Below are 21,751 nucleotides of genomic sequence, written 5' to 3'. Positions count from 1 at the left end.
TGCAATGTTCTATGCAGCTGCATTGAGTTTGGCAACTTAGTCGGGAATCTCTGAAGGAACGTGGCCAAGAAACCTAGCACGCTTCCCACTGCCATGAAGAATGCGAAGAGCGTGTTTGCTTGTCGGATTTTTTGTTGGTTCGCTGACGACAAGGTCACCAAAGAAGGCTCAACTGGGGACCTGGATCATGTTGATTGACGTGTCCAACATCAAGAACCCAATCATAAAGATGGCTGTGGTGTGTGGCCGAGGTTCCGTATAGGAGAGGGAGTCTTAAAAGGCGTAGCCGATGTCTGCGGAGAAGCTAATCATCAAAAGAGCTCTGGTGAGGGTAACGGCACCGGCAAGGATAAAAGGACGGTGGCGCCTGAGTTTACAAGTGCATCGTCTACTCTAGTAACGGAGGATGGGCTCGAGAACCAAGCTGAAAATGGGGCCGCCGAGCTAGACGAGAGAGATCCATCTTATCAGGTACTCCGAAAATCTAGTAGGTAGATATTAGCATTGATAGCTCTACAGCCGAGACAAAGTAGATTCCGCGGCGATGATGGCCACCATGACTAGCTTACAGACTAGTAGGGGTGGAAACAGGCCAGGCCAGGCCAGGCCAGGCTTTGCTCTTAACAGGCCTGACCTGTCATACAGTTGATTGGCCTGAGCCTGGCCTGCAGCCTGTTATAGGCTCTTTATAAAGTACTAGGCCTGGCCTGTTATTCAGCCTGGCCTGGCCTGAAGCCTGTTAAAAGGCTTGCTAATTTTTTTTTACAAAAATAAAAATATTATTTAAAAAATTATTTTTTAATAAAAATAGTTATATGTAATATGTCATATATTTAATATTTGTAAAAAATTTTAAACTTTTAACATATTTAAAATATATAAAAATATTTATAATAAAATATAATAAATTTAAAATATCTCATACTTTTATTAATAATAAATAATTATTTATATATTTAACTATATTTTAACAGGCCCAGGCAGGCCTGACAAGCCTATAAGGCTAATTAGTAAGCCTGGGCCTGGCCTATTAATGTATTAAGGCTTTTAAAAGAGCCTGGGCCTGTACCTATTTTATAACAGGCCAGGCCAGGCCAGGCCAAACACAGGCCAGGCTGCAGGCCCCTGGCAGGCCGCCTGGCCTTTTTCCACCCCTACAGACTAGGCTTGGTTGCACCGGTGGTGACCCCAATTCCAGCTGCGCCGGTAGAGACCCTTATTCCGGCTGCGCCGGTGCAGACTCCGATACCAATTGCGCCAGTGAGCTCATGACTATGTAGTGTTACATTCGAGGGACGGAAAAAGTGATTGACAGATAGCGCATTAGAGGGATGCTAAGAGAGCGTTCAAGGGATGGAAAGTGTGTTTGACGGAGAGAGACAGAGGTGTTCGTGTTCTTCTTGTAAAACACTAATTGGATGGGAAAGGAGGTATACGGTGGTAACCTAAGGATGCAGCGTATAACATCAGTGTGTGGTATAGAGCTCAGGGTCTTTTGATAAATTGGGTGTTTATGGGTGTTATGTCTTTGGGTGTGGATCCCATTGGGTGTGCGCTTGGTAGCTCCAAGAACGTTTGGAAAATTCTCAATTTTATCCTTGATGGTGGCTTTTCATTCTCCATAGCAGTAAGCACGCTTCCTACTACCATAAAGAATGAGAAGAACACGTTTGCTAGTCTAGTTTTCGGTTCGTCAGTAGCGGCAAAGTCCCCAAAGAATGAGATATCTACTTGTCCTGGGTGCAGGACAGAGCCACACCTATCAAGAATAGTAGAAGAAGATGCAACCTTTCAAGTTTGGACGGAACTCATCGCACACTTCTGTTAGCCATTGCTATTTTCTAAATTTAATATATCCATTGACAAAATTAAACATCCAAATTTAATTGGCAAAAAGAGCAAAACAGAGTAAGCATAGTCCAAGAATCTATTGATGTCATCCCTAAACTCTTGGATATGTCTGGGTAAACTCATCCAATTCTTGGGAAAACCTAATTGTTCATAGTGATATTATTATTAAACTAAGAATCTAGGTAGCAAAAATAATGTAATTTTTATGTCCGCTAACAACACCTTAAAAGAATATTAATAGATGAATGAATTCTATTAATAATTTAAAGATAGGCAAATATTTCATCAAAAGAACAATATACATAAAAAAAAGTGCAAAAGAATAATATAAACATATAAAAGCAAATAAGTATAAGATAGAAATATCTTACGAGATCATGACGCAACAATTTGTTATATATGCACAATTTGCATTTAGTGTTCACCAAAGATCCGTAAATATTTTTTATCAATCTCCTTTAAGAGAAAAAACAAACAAACACCAATATTAACAATTAATAATAACTAACTATATTAGAATAAAACAGCAATACCTAATGATAGTAGTTTGTTTTAAGAGGACAAGAAAAAATAATTAGCATAAATTCTTTTGGAGCAGCTTGATTTTTTAGCCAAAAAACAAGAAGGAATAATCAACATAAATTTTTAGAAAACTTAATATTTAAAATAAAAGAATAATTTACCTAACATAAATAGTATACTTAACATACTGAATGTAAATCAAAAAAAGAAAAAGGAGAGAATGACTCACAAAGTATAATTTTGTAGATATACACTTACATTATCTACTATAAATGTAGACAGCTTAAATTAGTGGTAATTGTAAAATATAATTCCTTGATAAGATTCAAAGTTATCAATGACGAACTAATTAACAATTTTGGTGTAATACAATGGTCCTAATCCTAAAATTATAGCTATGACAATGACGTTTGTTAATGACAAAATGGATTAAATTGTTCCATTGCTAATAATCATTGCACGTTAGAAATTAACAAGTTTAGCACAATTCATTTAGCAACAACCAGAATCTATGAAACAGAAATCAGAATTGTAACAAACAAGAAACATAATTAAATCATTCAAAGACAGTAAATTTTCTGTTATTATTTGCTATTTCATTTTTAGAATTTTAGGAATAAAAAAGTGAGAATAGTTGTTTTCTAATTTTATCACCTATTTTTAATTTTTCTTCACAAAATTTTGAAAATAGAACGCCAAAGATAAAAATAAGAAACAAACACAAAAATCAAACTGGATATAATGTTGACTTCATCAAAACCAATAAGGTTGGAATACGATTTCACACGACAAAGAAGCATTCTCTTATAGAAGAGGAGGGTGGTCCTATCTAGCTAGTGACTTCTTAAACTGATATTTTATTTTTTCTAAAGGTAAATATTTAAAAAGTATATTTTGAATTAGTCTTTAATAAATTTTAACATATTTTAGTTTTTAATAAACTTTCATTACTTTACAAATTTAAAAAATTATTTTTATTATATTATAAATTTTATTATAATATAATTAGATTCCTGCAAATATTATTATAAAATACATTAATTTTTTCTATAAAGAGATTATTTCATCTCAAGAATCTTTAAAGTAATAAAAGTTTGTTGAGTATGCTTTAAAACTATCTAAGTAATTAGAGACTTTGTTGGTTTCTGTTGCGTGAAAAAAATGAGCAACAAAATTATTCATAGAGATAAGTAAATGGATATGAGAGCATGAAAAATATCGGTTTAATTTTTAGGTAGGGTTGGAAATGGTATTCTCTGTTTCTTAAATCTTAAGGTATTATTTTTTTCAAAAAAAAATTGATATTTGTAATGGTCATTTCTCACCTGGATAGGCTTGGGATCAAATGAAACAACCACTCCAGCAATCTGTGATCCTTTGAAAAAAGAAACATATAATTAAATAATATTAGTTATAACTGATTTTTGTTATATTAAACTAACTTCGTTATACTTAGTTAACAAAAAGATTTGGATATATAATATTATTTTACTTTCTTTTTTTTAGATTATTCAATGTATTTAATATTAATATTATTTTTTTAATAAATATAGATAAATTAAAAAGACAATCATATTTATTTTGCATATAATGATTTTTTTAGTTCTTTTTTATATAATAGTATTTAAATATAGCATGAACATATCGTTTTAAAAATATCTTTATAATATATTATTGAGATTTATTTTTACTATATCATTTTAAATAAGAAAAACTAAAGAAAAAAAATCTGGTGGTAAATGTTAAATAGATCTCTATAATTAAAAATAATTTTTTTCTCATTCTTTTTAAATTTTTTGTTTCTTTGCTTTTGTTTTTCTACTTATTTATAATATATTAAAGGTGAAACTAAATATTATTATCTTGAAAAACTAATACATAATATAAGTAAAAAATATTGCACATACATCTTAATAGTAAAGTTGACATATTTTTTTTTATTCAATATTTCCTTCGTTCATCTTTAATTTACTAATAATATTAGGATCATTTTCGTTTCGTTTACTTTTTTTAATTATCATAGGGTATAAAAGAAATTAATAATAATACTTATTAAAATCTAAATTAAAAGATAATTATTCTAAATAGTTTCTAAAAAATCACAACAAAAAATTTCATATGTGCTCATTTGTTTCTTTCATAAGAATTACCATTATTTTTGAAAATGTTAAACTAAATTTTATCATAAAACAAAATAAGAGAAAAGATTTAAAAACAAAAGAATATTAATTTAGCACAATTATGATTCTAAAATTTTTTATCTAATCAAATTATAAGTAGCATAAGTAGTTATCCTTAACTTACAAGTGTAAGCAATTAGTTAATATAATTTAACGATAATAGATTTAATATTAATATTAATTTTTTTATTAAATGGTTTCTTATACAAAAAAAAATAATTTATTATAGCTTTACAAAATTTGCAAGTCTATAATTCTAGGGTTTTTTTTTTAATTTGACTTCTGATGTCTTTCACCTAAAGATGTTAATTAATAACTTAATATTTTAATTTTCTTAATAAATATTCTTCACCAATAATGTTAACGATGCACAAAATTTATTATTTATTTTTTCTATAACCCCTTATTATTTATTTATTGTCAATTTCTAAGTTATTTCTTGACAAATTATACCCATAAAACTATCCATATCACTATTCTATATCATAATTTAGTTAACAAAAATTATGAAATTAGTTTTTTTCCAAAGACTTGTCATTAATTAATTAATTAAAAAATATTTCAATAAATTTATTTCTTTAGTTAATGAATATGAGATAAAATTAATTTATTGTGAAATTATATATTACCCTTAAAAATTTAGCGCAATAAATTTAATACTTATACTTTGAAATGTGTTTAGTCGATAAAACTAAAATATAAGTAATATTGTTTTTGCACAAATTTTTGTTAATACTATTACAGAGCAACTAAATTTAACTTATACTAATATTAAAATTGTCCTATTTATTGTTCTATTAATTTAAAGAAAAAATATATTTTTTTAACTCATTTTACATTCGATTAATTAAATTAAAAATATATTGTGACAATTCCAGTTAATATATCATATTTATTTTTTTCTAATAAAACAAATTAATAACACTTGCCTTACTAGTAGAGTATCATTTTCTATTAAGCAACTTTTTTTATTAAGCAAATATGTAAGCTCATTTTTTAGAAAAGAATAGAAATCTTACAACAAAATCAACAGCTTAACTCACTGAGTGATACAGTTTTAATATATATCTACTTAAACTAGCTTGAAGCTACTTTGAATAAAAAAGACATTTCAAGTCAAATAAACTATCCAAAGGATGTAACGGTTGCATGTCTACCATACAATTTCTTTGTGAATATCCACAAAAAAAATTTTTCTTAAATCTAGACCATTTGTATTTTTTTATATTAAATCTGGTTGGTTACAAACAATAAAATAGTCATATTTCAAAGAGTACACGAGAACAGGTGAAAAGCTTCCTATATTATAATTATACTTTTCATGTGTGGTTTCAAGAATTGAGATTCCTACCAGACAATTTTTTATTAATTTCTTCTAGTTCATAGTATCAAACACTTTGATTATTTATACAGTAGTTAAAAAAATTAAATCAAGAATTAATTACAAAATTGTTTATTCAAGTATGCTTTTTAAATAATTAAATATTATAAATGCTTTTTTATTGTACTCGATATTGTGTAAAAAATAAAAAAAAAAAGGTTGATAAACACTCATAAATTAAAATATATATGCGGTAGGTGAATGATGAATGTAATTTTTTATCATAGTCATATAGGTATTGACTATTAATGAAATAAATTAAGGAAAATTCAATCCACACATGAGTGGACAATTGGGTAAAGACAAAACAAATTACTAAGAGTTAGCAATTTGAGGTAACATAAAATGCAATAATAGATGCAAGCCTAGCTTAAATTGAGACAAACTCAAAGAGAAAGAAAAACAAAAAAGGGTTAAAAAAGTTCATAAAAAAAGGAGATTAAAAAAATTAAAAAAGAAAGGAAAAGAAAGTTGGATTACCTGTGGTCCAGGGAAGCCACCGGTGGCCAGGTCTTTCTGTAACAGTATATTCTTGCTCAATACCATACCTGCCACCAAATTGTTACTCATTTTTATTAGTAGATATATTATTTTATTCAACTTTTTTATATTTCTTGTCACTTAGTCGAGCAATTAGTAGATATATTATTTTATTCAAGTTATCCAATTTCTTTATGCCTTTAGATCCTTTGCTTTTTCGTTTCTAGTTATTCGTGAAACCTGTTGAACTATCTCTTAAAATCATATATGGGGTCTTTCATCATTGTAATTGTCGAGGAGAATTTTTTAACTTAATCTGTATAAGGATCCATCAACTTTATCTTACTGAATGAGGATCATATCTTATTTGAAAGACATCCCTTTATGGACCTTGTCATAAAAAGATGTTGAAAGTTTTTATTGGGATTGCTACTATAATTAGTCAGACATCCCTTTATGGACCTTGTCATAAAAAGATGTTAAAAACCAATATAATCTTCTATTTCATTTACGTAGCATTTTTTATTATTAAAATTTTTTTCAGCACAATAATAAGCCATATCTAAAGAATGGAGTTTAATTAATAGTTTCTATTACTTTTTCATAAATTGAATTCCCATTCAAAAACCAATCTGCTTTTCTATGTTATTTACCTTGCAATTTGAGAAACACATTTTAGATATGGCTTTAGATATAGCTTCTCCAAGGTTGAAAATCATTTTGCACCATAATTATACATGGTTAAAGAATGAAGTTTAATTAATAGTTTTTTGTCCTTTGTACACCATTCTATAACTCGCGTTAACTATTATGAATAGGCTTCCCAAGCATCACACAAATGAGAAATAAACTCTAAAGAAAAGTGATATTTTGGATTACTTGACTATATCAATAGTCGTTGTCAATATGTAAATAGTCCTTGTAAATTAGAAACTCCCATTTAGGAGGTTAGTTGTATTTAATATAATGTCAAATTTGTGTTAACTTATAATCCATCACGTAAAAAATAAGTTCTAACATCAATTTCTCTGTGTTCCAATTTTGTAAGGTATTACTCATCATGGATTATGTTTAAGACATATATTTTCATACACCATAACATAATATTATAAATCATATATAATATAAGTCTCATTCAAAATATATTCACGATAATACATTGTTTTTTGGATATCATTGCACATAAGCAAGTCTTCTGATCCCCAAATATAAAACATCTTTCAAAACAAATAGTCTATGGTTAAACAAATACAATCAATATTAAATAGCTTTGTCAACTTTAGTTAATACTTAATTATCCGCCTCAGATGTTTGAGACTTTAGTTTTTTCCCTCCCTTTCGGGTGAACCTATTTGTTGAAAGCTGGCATTCTTCATCAACAACCGAACCATACTTCAAACTGCCGGCAATTCTTTTAGCTGGTGTTTTGTATTTGAGGCTTTCAACACAGTCTTCCATAGAATCCTACACAAAGACATGCATGACAGTTCATTTAGAATAATTTCAAAACCTAAATCACGTTTTTTTATATATTCAAAACATGTGCATATACTTACCACAGTAAGCTGAGGATCATTATCATTCTTAAGATTAACAACATGTCCGGACATCTCCAGCGTGTTGCTACCTCTATTCTCCTATTTAAAGTGAAACCCTACTCGTAATTAGATATTAATGTACATTTTGATAAAAAAATATAATTGTATGGTCTGGAAAAACATCAACTTATTAAAGTGGAATAGGTATACACGTACAGTGATGTTCATAGATGTGCTAACGTCCATTTGCTGAGGCTTGTTCTTTGCAACTGTTTCTTCATCATCACACACTTTCATGACTGTGTAAATCTGATCATAGTGTTTTATGTTACCACTTTTCACATTGATTTTGAAAAGCACCATTCTATCCATCATGTTGTCTAGACTTTTAGGGTATTCATCCTCTTTAGCATCCTGAAATCCCAATCAATAATTAGATGTATTTGTGTGTATATAATTTATAATATTTTGAAAAACAAAATTATAACTTTAATCCCTAATAGTATAAGGATTTGGTGTGCTATATACATCCTCTTCTACAATTTTTTCAGCTGCTTTCCCACACAGCTGGTTGGTTTCTCTGTCCCACAACAACAATGTAATGCTTCCGGTACCATCAAAGACCATGACCTCAACCTTATATCTGTTGTTTCACGTGATAATAGCAATAATAGTTTTAGTACAGAGATCACAAATATCAAGTAAAATGAAGATGCTAATTGTTAATAATCACTCAAATTAAGAACACACACCTGAGTGCTGCACAACCATGGGTGTGGCCACACTTTGCACATTCGTACCTATTCCCAATAGGAGTTTCCACTTTTTTTGGACATCGCCTGCATGCTTTATAAAACCAATCATCCTTCCCAGCATTGATTGAGACAATAGTACCTGCAATCCAGGTTGGCCCCTCCTGGGAAGCATTACACACATTAAGACCTTTTACCTAATAGCTCATCTGATTTTTGAAACAGCATTAAAATTCATAATTACAATAACTTTTACCTCAACAGACTTTAAAACTTGTTCGATCGTTTTCACAATAGCCGTGCCATTGTTGAGCTCATCAGTCCCAACCCATGAACTTTGGGTCGATTGATGGCTAATCCTCACTGAAGTTGACTCAGAGCCGCTCATTAGGCTGCAATTCACGTGTTAAATGGTTAGACAACATACTGTTACCAAACCAAATCTCTGTGTGTTACCAAACCAAATCTGTGTGTGTTTGAATTATTTTCAGAATGTTTATATATTGATCTATCTTTTAAATAGTATATTCGACATTTTAATGTGACTTAATTATCTAGGCAGCATTAGTTTAAAGGAATGTAAACTAAATCCAATGCATAACCACTGAAAAGTTGAAGCTGGAACATTTTTGCATTTTTTTCAAATTTGAAAGGATAATTTTGGATGCTCAATCATTTTGTATATTTGGTTTGACAAAATATCTGTTAATAGTTAAAAGATAACCTTTTTTAACTGGTTATCTTATTTTGGAAGAACTTTATGGGAACTAAATATTCTTTTTCATTTTGTTCAACAAAAAAATGCGTTACATTATTAGAAAATTTTATTTTAAAATATTCTTTTTTTCATTTTGTTCAACAAAAAAATGTGTTACATGAATATAAAATTATATTTTAAAAGGTAAATTTGATAAGCTAGTAGCTTCGAATAAAAGGCTGCAGAATCTAAGCTTTTGATAACCTACCCTTGAAAACAATGTTATATGACCACAAAACATTCAACTTCTTTTTAAAATGTACTGACCTTTTTTTGAATGACATAACTTCTTTTAGTTCTGGGTTGACATGGACCTTGGACAGTTCAAAGTGGCTCTGCACTGAAGTTTTGCCATTCCATCTGGTTGCTTTAAAATATTGGAGGATCACAATAAGTGGTTCAAGTCGATCTTCATCAAGGTGAGGGAGTATCTGGTCAACAGTTTCGCCAAAGAGAGTACAACTTAACCTGTTCTTCCTGTCATCAGCCCCAGGAATTCAAGCTTACTATATAAATAAAAAAACCAAATAAACAACATACATCTCTTAATAAAAACACATAGAACTTACTCCAAGTCTTCCACAATAACAACCAAGCGCTTAGTCTCTATTCCCTTGCTAGTTACTAATTCTCTTGGATCTTCCTTTCCAACAATTTCTCCAATTATATCTACAAAACAATAAGACACACACTTTTAGATATGGCTTTTCAAGTGGTTATAAATTTCAAACATGTCTATATATCATTACATATAGTATTAGACTCACCAAACAGTTCAAGATCCTCTACTTTCTCGACTGTATGCATCTCTGCAAGGTTCCTAAATCGAAATGCTTCCAAAGGAAAAGTTGGATTCTCTATATGTTCAACCCTTGTTCTATGTGAAAACACAAGTACCCACCTACTAACACCGTTTTTTTTTTTGGTCATGTTGTCAACAACTATGAAGTTACTCATAGTATACATGTGGAACTCAAGAATAACACTAATGTATTTCTTTGCCAGTGATCTTGGTATGGTTGCATAAATCCTGCCACCCTGTGACAACGAAGTGAATACTTAAAGAGTGAGTATATCTTTAACATGTTTAAGTCACAACAATGACATATAAAGCACAGTTATGTTTTTGTAATAAATGCTCCTACCTGTTTATCTTGAAGTACCATTTCGATGGAGCCAATCTCGTTGACATTGAACTTGTTTGGAGTTGTCCACACCCTTATTACAAATACTTTGAAATTCCATGCAAGTTTTTTGGCGTTCACATCTGATACTAAATCAAAATGTTCATCCATTGCGTTTCAGGTCTCCTACCAGGTTGAGAAGTAGTGGAGAGTTTCAGGTCTCCCGCCAGGATTGTTTAATGACAAAAAGTGGATATTTGAATTATATATATGACTGGTTTACTTCATGTGCATTGTAATGTCAAATTTACCCATTGTATGTTGCTTAAATTTCTTACTTACCCTGCATGCCACTTGTCATTCAAGAAACTGCTACACGTGTCGAGCATAGAACCATTACTTGTCTCCTATTATATATTAATAGATGTAGGATATTCTATTAATTGTTTAATTTTGATTTTATGATAAAATTATAAAATTAAATAAAAAAAATTTTTAGATTTAAATAGGATATTTTAAATATTAAAAACAAAAAATATGATTACGTCTAAATATATGAGATTAATTTAGTATTTTATCCTTTTATATAATTAGATAAAAATTTAAGTATAATTAATTTCTCTTAAAGTTGTTAGATGAAATCGTTAAATAATTTGATTAATTTAGTTAAATTTTTATCTAACGATTTTTAATTATTAATTTTACGTCAAATTGACAAATTGATTACACTTGAATCTATATTTTAAAGGCTTTAAGAAGCTGTTTATTCCACTAATAGCACTTCGATTTTTTTTTTTTTTTTTGGACTTGTGTTTGTCTTATTTCGTTCACTTCAAATAATATAATGCAAATGGCGGGGTTGAGATAATGAGATATATATTCCATATTCTATATTTAGCAAGATTCTCTTTTCTGTAGGTTCTAGCTAAATGATGATAATTGATCATGGACTAACAGCACGCTAACCCACCAAGAAACAAAAGCACCGACATGATAGTGATTTGATATTAACAAGTGAACTGAAGGATATTAAGCTGCGTTTGTTTATAAGAATAGGACATCACAAGATACTAAAAATAGAATAGGATAAGATATTAATAGATAGAGATATAAAATTTTGTGTTTTTATATTTTATTTAGTGATAAACTAAAATAAATTATAAAAATTTAATTTATTTTATTTTTTTTATTTAAAAAATTTGAGATGAAAAATATAATAATAAAAAATATAATTATAAAAAATTAACAAGAATAAAAATAATAAAAAAAATAAAAAATAAGTTGTATCTTTTGTTAATGTCTCCGTATCCTTCCTGTAATAATAGACACAAAATACACTAATTCAATGTTTCTGGACATATTATTTCTATTTATGTCTCATCTGTCAAACACAATTTTATGTCTCCATCTTAATCTAATCCTTTAATAAAATAACACATGTAAGTGTATGTTAATATTCAAATCGACAGATATCCATATCATGAAATCATTTATTATTATTATTACTGTTGTGTCCAGATCCCCTCAAATAAAGCAAGTTGGTTTCATTGGTAGTAAAGCTTATTAGAGATTCTGAGAATACATGCATGGTCCCCTCAATTTTATTTTATTTAAAAAAAAAACTCCATATGTATAGAAATATTATCATATAAGTATAATTAATAAGTATGAGTATAAATATAAAAAAAGATGACATTACAATTGAACATTATTATATATTTGATAGCTGCGTTTTGTGCTAATTGAAGAAAGTGCAAATCTCGTGACTCACTAGATAGCTTAATTTGGAGTCCAAAATAATTATGAAGTCAGTATCACCTACCTTGTTTCCTTTGCTTATGAACAGTATAGTTTAGGAGCTTCTTCATTGTTCTTTTTTTTTTTTTTTACTGAGTTTCTCTTTTAGATTTATGTTCACAAAAACAAAAAGATTAATAAACCTTTATGTTAAGATTTATGTTCAACTGCAAACATTTTCATATACTTTCAAGTTCCATAAAGAATGCACCTCAAAGGCACCGTACCGTATAAAACATTCAAAAAAAAAAAAAAAAGAACTAAATTGTGACTTTTGTATGAAATTAGGATTATCTTAGATGAAAAAAAATATTTGAATTTTTAAAGAACCAATATAGATGATGAAATTGACATTATTAATGTGGGAGCTCTTTTATAAATATAGATTTTTAACATCTTTATTGTATAAAATTATAAACCCAATTTTTATCATTAAGAATCTAAAGTTTAATAATATGGACAATAGAGTAAGTTTTATACGCAAAATTCTGCTCCCCAAAAAAAAAATCTTACAATTATATTTTTTATGTTTTAAATTATAAATTTTTAACCCTACTTTTTAAATTATAAATACTAGACTCTAAAAGTAGTTAATATTGATATATTGGTATATATTATAAATTCTTAACCCTACTTTTTACAACTATATTTTTATATGGATATGATAAGTATTTGATGTATGAATTAATTAAACCTAAAATGTATAATAACAATAAAACAATATTATGTGTAAAAAAATTAGCTACTAAATCAATTATTCATATAAAATATTTATTAAAAACAAATTAAATATCACGTATATTTATATATAAATATATAGTGATTGATTTGTTGATTAATTTTTAGTTTGTACATAATATTTTTATTATAATATATGTATTTGATAATTGAAATCGTTAAAGGGATAATAAATGTTTTTCTTTGTATTTCTCATCTTTTTCAAAAAATGTGGATCTGATGGTAGAAATGTTTTTATCATCTCTATTGTCTTCACATTTATATGTATTGAAGGAAATAGTGTTTTTGAAAGAAAAGAAAATTTCCTATGCTCACTTTCCTTTTTTGTGTTTTAAAGTTTGGGGGTTCCTGAATTTTCCTTATTAACATTTTGAGCAGCAAAGCCCATACCAATGACCTAACTTGTTCATGTTATTGTGTCGGCTGATACTTCTTATTGTGAATAATTCTCTCCACATTCAAATCCAAAATCACTTGGACTTTCAGGACTTAGAAATAGTATATATTTATTAACATGGTAGACTAGGTAGTAGTTCTTCCAGTTCTAGATATAACGTCCTAATTAAATTCCTAATTGATTTAATGAAATTAAAGTCATTTTCACATTTCAGATTCTATTAATTATTTTTCTTTCTTTTGTTTGAGTTCTTTCATTTCGTACCTTGCATTAAATTAAACCTAGAAAAGACAAGACTGCACCTCTCCAATAATGCCCACCCTCTCCTAACCAATACATCATGTTTATCGTTTGAATAATTAGATAATATATATTAAATACAATAAATATATAATTATAGGTGTTATAGCTAGGCGACACAAAATTACAGATATTAAATTTATTTTAGATTATTATCTCAATTATTACCAAATTAATTATACATTCATATAAAATATATATTAAAATATAAAATTTATATTAAAAATTGAAAAAGTCTAGAGGACTAACAATTTTGTTAAAATTTAGCCAGCACTTAACTATCAAAAGTAAAATGAGTAATCCTCCACCATTGGATATTCCACCGTTAAACACATTTATGATAGCTAATTAATGGCTATATATCATAATTTTTGTTGATCCCCTAACACTCCTCTTAAAAATACACAAAACAATATATATAATAATTACTTTAATAACTGATTTTTTATAAAAACACAAAACTTTGTTTATGGTCCTATAACAAATAATAAGTGCAAGTACAAGTACAAGTACAACCTTAACCGTAGTTTAAAAATTACGCAAGGATCTATTGTTGTGCTGTGTGGGGACCAATCACCCTACCACTTCACACTTCACACTTCACATATCCCCAATATGCCCTGCATTCTCATTTCATTACACACATTATTCATCATCATCACTTACCATCGTATTCATTTCATTTTCATTAAAGAATAATATATCATGTACGTACAACATACAATCTAATCAAAGCTACTTAACTCCTCCTTCCAAATAAAATAAGGTGCCTAAATATTATTATAAACTACGTAGGATATGTATTCTATAAACCATGCATGTACATGCACCTTTATATATTATATATCATCACTTTAGAATAATTTAGATATATGTAATCAATGTATAGGAAAAGTATTCTAGAGTGTAGACATTATAATTAACTATAAAGCACGAATAATTAGACACGATATTTATTGGTATTTATTCGATATATGTGTCTATTGTATCTAATCGTATCTTAATAAAAAATAAAAAATTATTTTTTATACATATTTAAATATACTTAAATATTATCACATGCCACTATATTTAGTTTTATTCTTAATATAAATTTTTAAAATGAGTTTAGAAATAATCTATTATTATTTATTAAAAAATATTTTAAATATGTTATATAATTAAAAAAGATATTAAAAATAATTAAAAATTATTTTATATACTTTATATTTTATTGGATTATTGACATCTTACATCTATCAGCTTGCGGGGTATATTAAGCTATTCTTCCACCTTAACCCATGACAATAATAAAGAAATCTCGTATCCCACAAATTCAACCCAACAAAATACATAAATTCAATTACAATTTTAGTTTTTATTATTTTATCTTATCTTATATTTAGTTGTTCTTATCTTATATTTATTTGTTTTTATCTTTTTTAGGCCAATACTCTATATATATTTAATTTTACATTAATAATATAATTCAATTCAATCAATCAAAAAATACAATCTTACAAAATATAATATTCTTCCTCGCTCTCTTCTTTTCTTATTATTTCACAATTTTATCATTGAGCTTTAGTAGTTTAGCAGATTTTTGCTTACCTGATTAAGAAGACGTGTTAGTGAAGGAGAAAGAGGAGGAAACATCCTCGCATGTTCTAAAAGCTGTTATTAATAGAAACAGAAACTTAAACTTGTCTTTCATACTAAACTAACCAATACAAGCATTGCAATAAGCACTAAGCAGTCGAAGTAGTTTAGTCATTAGTTAGAATCTGCAACGAACTATATGGGTTGTTTTTGTTTCGGTGGTGGTGGAAAGAAGAATGCTCAAGAGAAAGTAGATAATAAGAGAGATGCACGTACAACAAAAACTGCAACTACAACTAATTCCACTACTGCTCCAAAACCTAAATCTCATACAAGCGGTAGCCGCGGAACCAAATACGGTGGCTTAGTTATTATGACAGCTTCTGCTTACGGTGGAGGTCATGGCGGTGGTGGTGGAGGTTGTGGTGGTGGCGGCGGTGGAGGAGGTTGTGGCGGAGGAGGTTGTGGTGGTGGCTGCGGTGGTTGTTGAAGTTTTATTTTGAATAGGTGAGGTTAGGCTAGTCCGCCGGCGGCTATGGTACCGTATGGCCGACGGAGAACGTGGGTTTCAGTAGCTGATAGGGTTCAGTATGGGTCTGTGTCTGTCTTTCATTTTTTCTGTCTCTGTATTTTGAAATTGGTTTCAAACTTCCTTTGCTAGCAAAGGAATACCAAACTATATATTTATGTTTGATGCGTCAAGCATAAGAGTCTTAGTATGGATATGAGGTGTTATAATATTTAAGATATAGTATAGTATATAGTCTGTATACACTTTAATAATTTGAATGAAAAATATATCCCTTCAAACTTCAAAGTACCATGGTTTTCTGTTGGTTATATTAATGAAGGAATTATTAAATTGACAAGTTTATATGAAATTAGTGTTAATTTATGCGGTTTTAAAAATTGTATAATTAAAATTGGTTAAATTATTCTACTAATTTTTATAATTTTATCAAATTTATAATTAGATATTTATATTTTTTTTAATTTAGTATTTATACTGTTTTTAATTTTATAATTAGATTATTTTTATGTCAAAAATATTAAAATTAATAGAATATTTTTTTAAAAAAATATGTGATTAAAAATCTAATTAAATTTTTAATTGTGGATACTTTTAAATTTATGGATAAATAGTTAGTTATTTCTAATATTTTTTATACTAAAAAAAGACCTAATTACAAAATTAAAAATAATATTGAGATCCAATTAAAAAATATAAAAATCTAATTATAAATACAGAATAATTAAACCATTAAAATTTAAAGAAATGGACAATAAAATAAAAGATTTGAAACAACAGATACTCTCAATTTATATGGAACTTATATTTTAAATGAAATTGAGATTTAAAATTTAAATATTTAAAGAATATTATTCACTTTTATTTGCCATTACTATTGTCGCTAAATCTTAAAACTTTTTTAATTATACTCACTCTTTTAGAAATAACTTATCCATTTTCTAAAATTTTAAATTATTTTTACTAATAATTATTATTATTGTACATAATATATAAATATACTAAAATTAATTACTACAAAATGAAATATTTCATTAAATTCAAAATATTTATACAAAAGTTTCTCTTGAAAAGTAATAAAGCATAATACAAATTTAAACAACACAAATACTACAAATATGTTACATCAATCATTAGCACATAGCTAATGATCAAAAGTAAATGAGTATTTCAGCTTTGAAGGAAGGGCCTAGGACAATGTCGTACCACCGATCAGAAGGTGCAGTGTTAGACTCTTCTTTGGCTTTGTTAGCCATCAAGGACCATGAAGGAGAACAAATTCAGCAACCTGCTGCAAGCCCATTTGGAACAACAAGTTTGAAGTGAATTGAATTGAATTCAAAATAAACAAATTTGATAATAAAGATTATATCCTAATGTCAGGAATATATGAAAAATTAAGCATAATTTAATTATATTGTTAATTTTGGTGTCCTGAAAGATCAACCCAATTAGAAGTAACAAACATGTATTAAAAAGATGAGATGAATCAAATGGCAAGCTAATTTACAATTTTACAATAAAAAATATCCCAAAGCTATAGTTGAAACTGAAGAACACAGCAAAGTACTAGGTAAAACTTCTGTTTACCTAAAGCTGAAGACATACTAGTGACCTCATATACATTAGTCCAAGAGAAGGGCAAATCTTTCCTGATAATATGTGGATTATGTCCATCAACACATGTGCTTGTGTGAGAGCATGAATGCACCTATTAAGGGGAATAAATAAAAGTACTAGCATTATCGAAACATAAGAATGCCGCTAAGGGGTCAATTGAACAACAATGTTCTCTCACAAATAGTACAGTTGTCTGCAACATATTTGTGCTCAGCAGTTCAGCTTAAAAGCTTCAACACAAGAAGTAAAATAAAGTTACCAGACTTCACTCCACAGGAATGCATTGAAGGGGACACTAGTAGTCTCATGCACAAACAGAGAGCTCAGGGATGTCAAAACATTTCACATTACAAAGACTACAACAGCATAAAAATCAAGTAATGTACATGAAAGAAAACATACTCAACAGCTGATTAGAATGTAAGCAAACTAAGAAATGCCATATACCTTACGAGGGAATGCGTTACTCTTAATAATTTATACAACTTTGATATTTTCCTTAATTGCATAGAAAGAGGATTTGGTATCCTTTATTCAAACACCCCCTCTCAAGGATAATCTTAACAAGCCAAAAAAAAGCAGTTGTGCAAATTAGAAGGAATATATAATTTAGAAGGTTGGTCAAACTGAAGGACAGAAGAAATATAGCAAATAGCAATTGAGATTAGCATTTATTTTGCCATTTCCTTTTCATTGGCCTCATACAACAAATAGTATGCAGTTGTGCAAAGATGAAATAACAACTATTCTTTTCCGAGAAATCAACAATCTCAGCTTTTTCAATATCACTTGGTAAAAAGCAATTTTCCTGAATTCAGCTAGATAAAAGTAGGAAATGTTTACCCAAAGGGAGCTCCATCCAGATCAGTTGAGATAGTACTGCAAAGAATCAAAGAAATGCGCTTAAGAAATATAATTTGAACTTTAGACTTCGAAACCAAACAGTTAAATGATAGAGAACTGACTAGACATAAGGCAATTTCCTTGATCTCAGTGTGAAAATGGTCAAGTATTTTGAGGTATCATCATAAATTTTTTCATCAATGTAAAAGACGATGACATATGAGAGACCTGAACCAAAACGTCATCGATTTTCAATTTAAGATGGTCAATGCACATATGTTTGTCATTACTCATAAGTGATTGCACATAAAAAACAGAAACTCAACAATAATTATACTTTACAATAAAGCATATACCAACACAAAAGGGTGTAATAAATCATATAGAGTATGAGATAAAAGAAATAATTAATCAGAGAATCACAAAAACCTTATTTGGACATTCCTCCTAGGAACTTGTTTAGTGTGGCAAGCAATGCAATGAGGGATATTGAAAGGGTATCCTGTGAAACCAAGCCAATTTCTGATCTATGTAGAGCCTGAATTGTATTGTAAAGGGTGGCAAGAAAGTTGAAACTTTTAGTGCAAGCTAAAGAGGAGGATCACAAATTCACCACACTCACTACACTATAGCATTATTTAAGGAAACAATAAAGATTGATTGAATAGAACAATATAGAGAATATTAATAACAACGCCAATTCCCGATAATACCCTTTAGCAATAAACATTGCAACTAATAAGGGGCACTCCGGACACTCTATCTGCGACCCATTCAGGCCCTGCCGGGATTCATTGTATCCCCTCCTATCTCATTTATTGATTCTGATCCCTCAATCTTTTCTGTTTCACCCCCTATCTCATTTCAACTAATAATTAAATATTTTTAATTTTTAGTGTCTTTAGTAAACCTTTAATAGTAAAATTAAAAAAAACTAAAAAAATAAAAATAAAAACATCTTTTTTCAAAAGTTGCCATTTATATCTTTTTTCAAAAAAAATTTTGTTTTACCTTAAAATATATGTTTTAACATTATAAATAAAAAAAACTTTTATATTATTGAATCTGATCCAAACATAACTAATAAATAAAAAGATATTTTTATATAAAATATCTAAACATAAAATTGCTATTATTTTTTTAAAAAAATCTTTTAAAAAAATTACTTAAAAAAATATATATTTTTAGAAGTTCACACAAAAGTGTTTGGATTTGTTTCTACTAGAAATAGAGGTAGTTAAAGAGAAAAAAAATTTGCAAAAGAATTAAGATTATAAATTTATTCTCCTATATTTAAAAAAATAGAACTATTGGGTGGCCACATTAATTTTGTAACAATATATAGCTAAACATCTCCAAACATGTTTTCTTTCTTATCTTACGCGATTAGTTTTTAGTGTATCTTTTTCTTCTTCTACATCTTTTTCCTCCAACTTCCTCTTCTAATCTACTGTGTTTTTTCCTTCTTCTCTTGGGTGGATCTTCTATTCTTCTTCTACGTTTTCTCCTGCAACGAACTATATGGATTGTTTTTGTTTCGGTGGTGGTGGAAAGAAGAATGCTAAAGAGAAAGTAGATAAGAAGAGAGATGCACGTGCAACAAAAACTGCAACTACAACTAATTCCACTACTGCTCCAAAACCAAAATCTCATACAAGCGATAGCCGCGGAATCAAAGACGGTGGCGTAGTTATTATGACAGCTTCTGCTTGCGGTGGAGGTCATGGCGGTGGTGGTGGAGGTTGTGGTGGTGGCGGCGGTGGAGGAGGTTGTGGCAGAGGAGGTTGTGGTGGTGGCTGCGGTGGTTGTTGAAGTTTTATTTTGAATAGGTGAGGTTAGGCTAGTCCAGCGGCTATGGAGAACGTGGGTTTCAGTAGCTGATAGGGTTCAGTAGCTGATAATATTTAATTTAATTTTTTATTTGTAAGCGAATTTTAATTTAATGCTGAAGTTTAATCAACTCTATTTACTCTTTAAATTTTGTGAATTAAATTCACATTAGTCCTTAGACTAATTTTTCGTGTACAAACTTAATAGAAAGTTGAGTAGAATGTAAGTGATATTTATTAAATTGTTTTTTTCTTAAACAAATGATTTCACATTAATTTTGGACTATTTTAATGATATTATTTTATAAATTTTAACATAGCATTTAATTGTCTATGTCGCATTTTATTAATTTTTTTTACTAGAAATTATTCTAAGAATTAATGTGAGTCATGCTTGCAAAATTTAGAATCTAAAAAAATAATTAAAATTTTATTAACTAAATTAAAACACAGATACAAATAAGAGACCAAATTAAATATTAATTCGTAAAAAAATTAAAAAAAAATGTATCATATATAATATCCAAAAAAAATAAGTACGTGCACTTGCACTCTTTTTAGGAATATCTGCATAAGTATCAACGTAAGTTCCAAAATACCCAAGTTAAATAACATTATATGCTTAGTTTATTTTTTTCTTTCTGTGTATTTTGAAATTGGTTTCAAACTTCCTTTGCTACCAAACTATTTATGTTTGATGCATCAATCATAAGAATCTTAGTAAGGATATGTGGTGTTATAATGTTTAAGATAAAGTATAGTATATACTTTTGTATACACTTTAATAATTTGAATGAAAAATATATCCCTTTAAACTTATAGCTTCTGCCGCCGTCATCGTCCATTGCGCTCAGGAGCCACCGCCACAGGGAGTAAGAAACTGCCTTCGTTCGCCGCGTTGTCGTCCTGCTCCAAGTCTCCCCCTGTTCCCTCTCATGGTCTCACCAATCGCAGCTTCTTCCTTCTTTTAATTAGCCCGCTTTATATGGCTGTCCGTGGTAGCTTCGTGTATTGTGGTAACTAAGAATATTATAGTTCCACTTCGATATGATGTGTTGGTTGCATGATGATGCGGAATTACATAGATACGAATTTTGTCTCACAATAGCATTTTCAAATTAAAATAAAATGATTACAATTAAATCAAGAATTAAGAATATCTAATTACTAGTCATTAGAAACTTTAGACTTTGGATTTTGAACAATTTTCTATTAACTAAGCCAGTGATAGTGACCCTTTAATTTCTTTCATCTATCAAGGAGTTTACTTGGAACTATTATTTGACGGTAAAACTCACTTGTAGTCGACTTTACATTAAGTTATTTTTGGATAGATGACAAGTGTTACTATTTGCACAAAATTCATCTGTCACATTAACTAAACTCATTTATTTACGTAAAATTTATTTATAGACTGTAAACTTATTTATGTTTTAATACGATTTAAATTGTATTAGTATATTTTTATTTTTTAATCAATTTAATTTTATTTAAATAACTATAATTTTAAATTATAAAATTTATATTAATTTATA

At 28.7% G+C, this 21,751-nt stretch overlaps 1 long non-coding RNA gene across 1 annotated transcript; it reads left to right on the top strand.

Annotated features, from left to right (window-relative positions):
- The first annotated feature begins 9,033 nt into the window (after window positions 1-9,033).
- Window positions 9,034-10,872, top strand: LOC112743895 (uncharacterized). Its single transcript, XR_011871207.1, has 3 exons — window positions 9,034-9,117; window positions 9,758-10,527; window positions 10,767-10,872. It is a non-coding gene; the product is annotated as an uncharacterized lncRNA (long non-coding RNA).
- The last annotated feature ends 10,879 nt before the right edge of the window (window positions 10,873-21,751 follow it).

Source organism: Arachis hypogaea, chromosome 14, assembly GCF_003086295.3.
Source record: "Arachis hypogaea cultivar Tifrunner chromosome 14, arahy.Tifrunner.gnm2.J5K5, whole genome shotgun sequence".
Classification (NCBI taxonomy): domain Eukaryota; kingdom Viridiplantae; phylum Streptophyta; class Magnoliopsida; order Fabales; family Fabaceae; genus Arachis; species Arachis hypogaea.
This window is presented reverse-complemented; position numbering and strand designations above follow the sequence as displayed.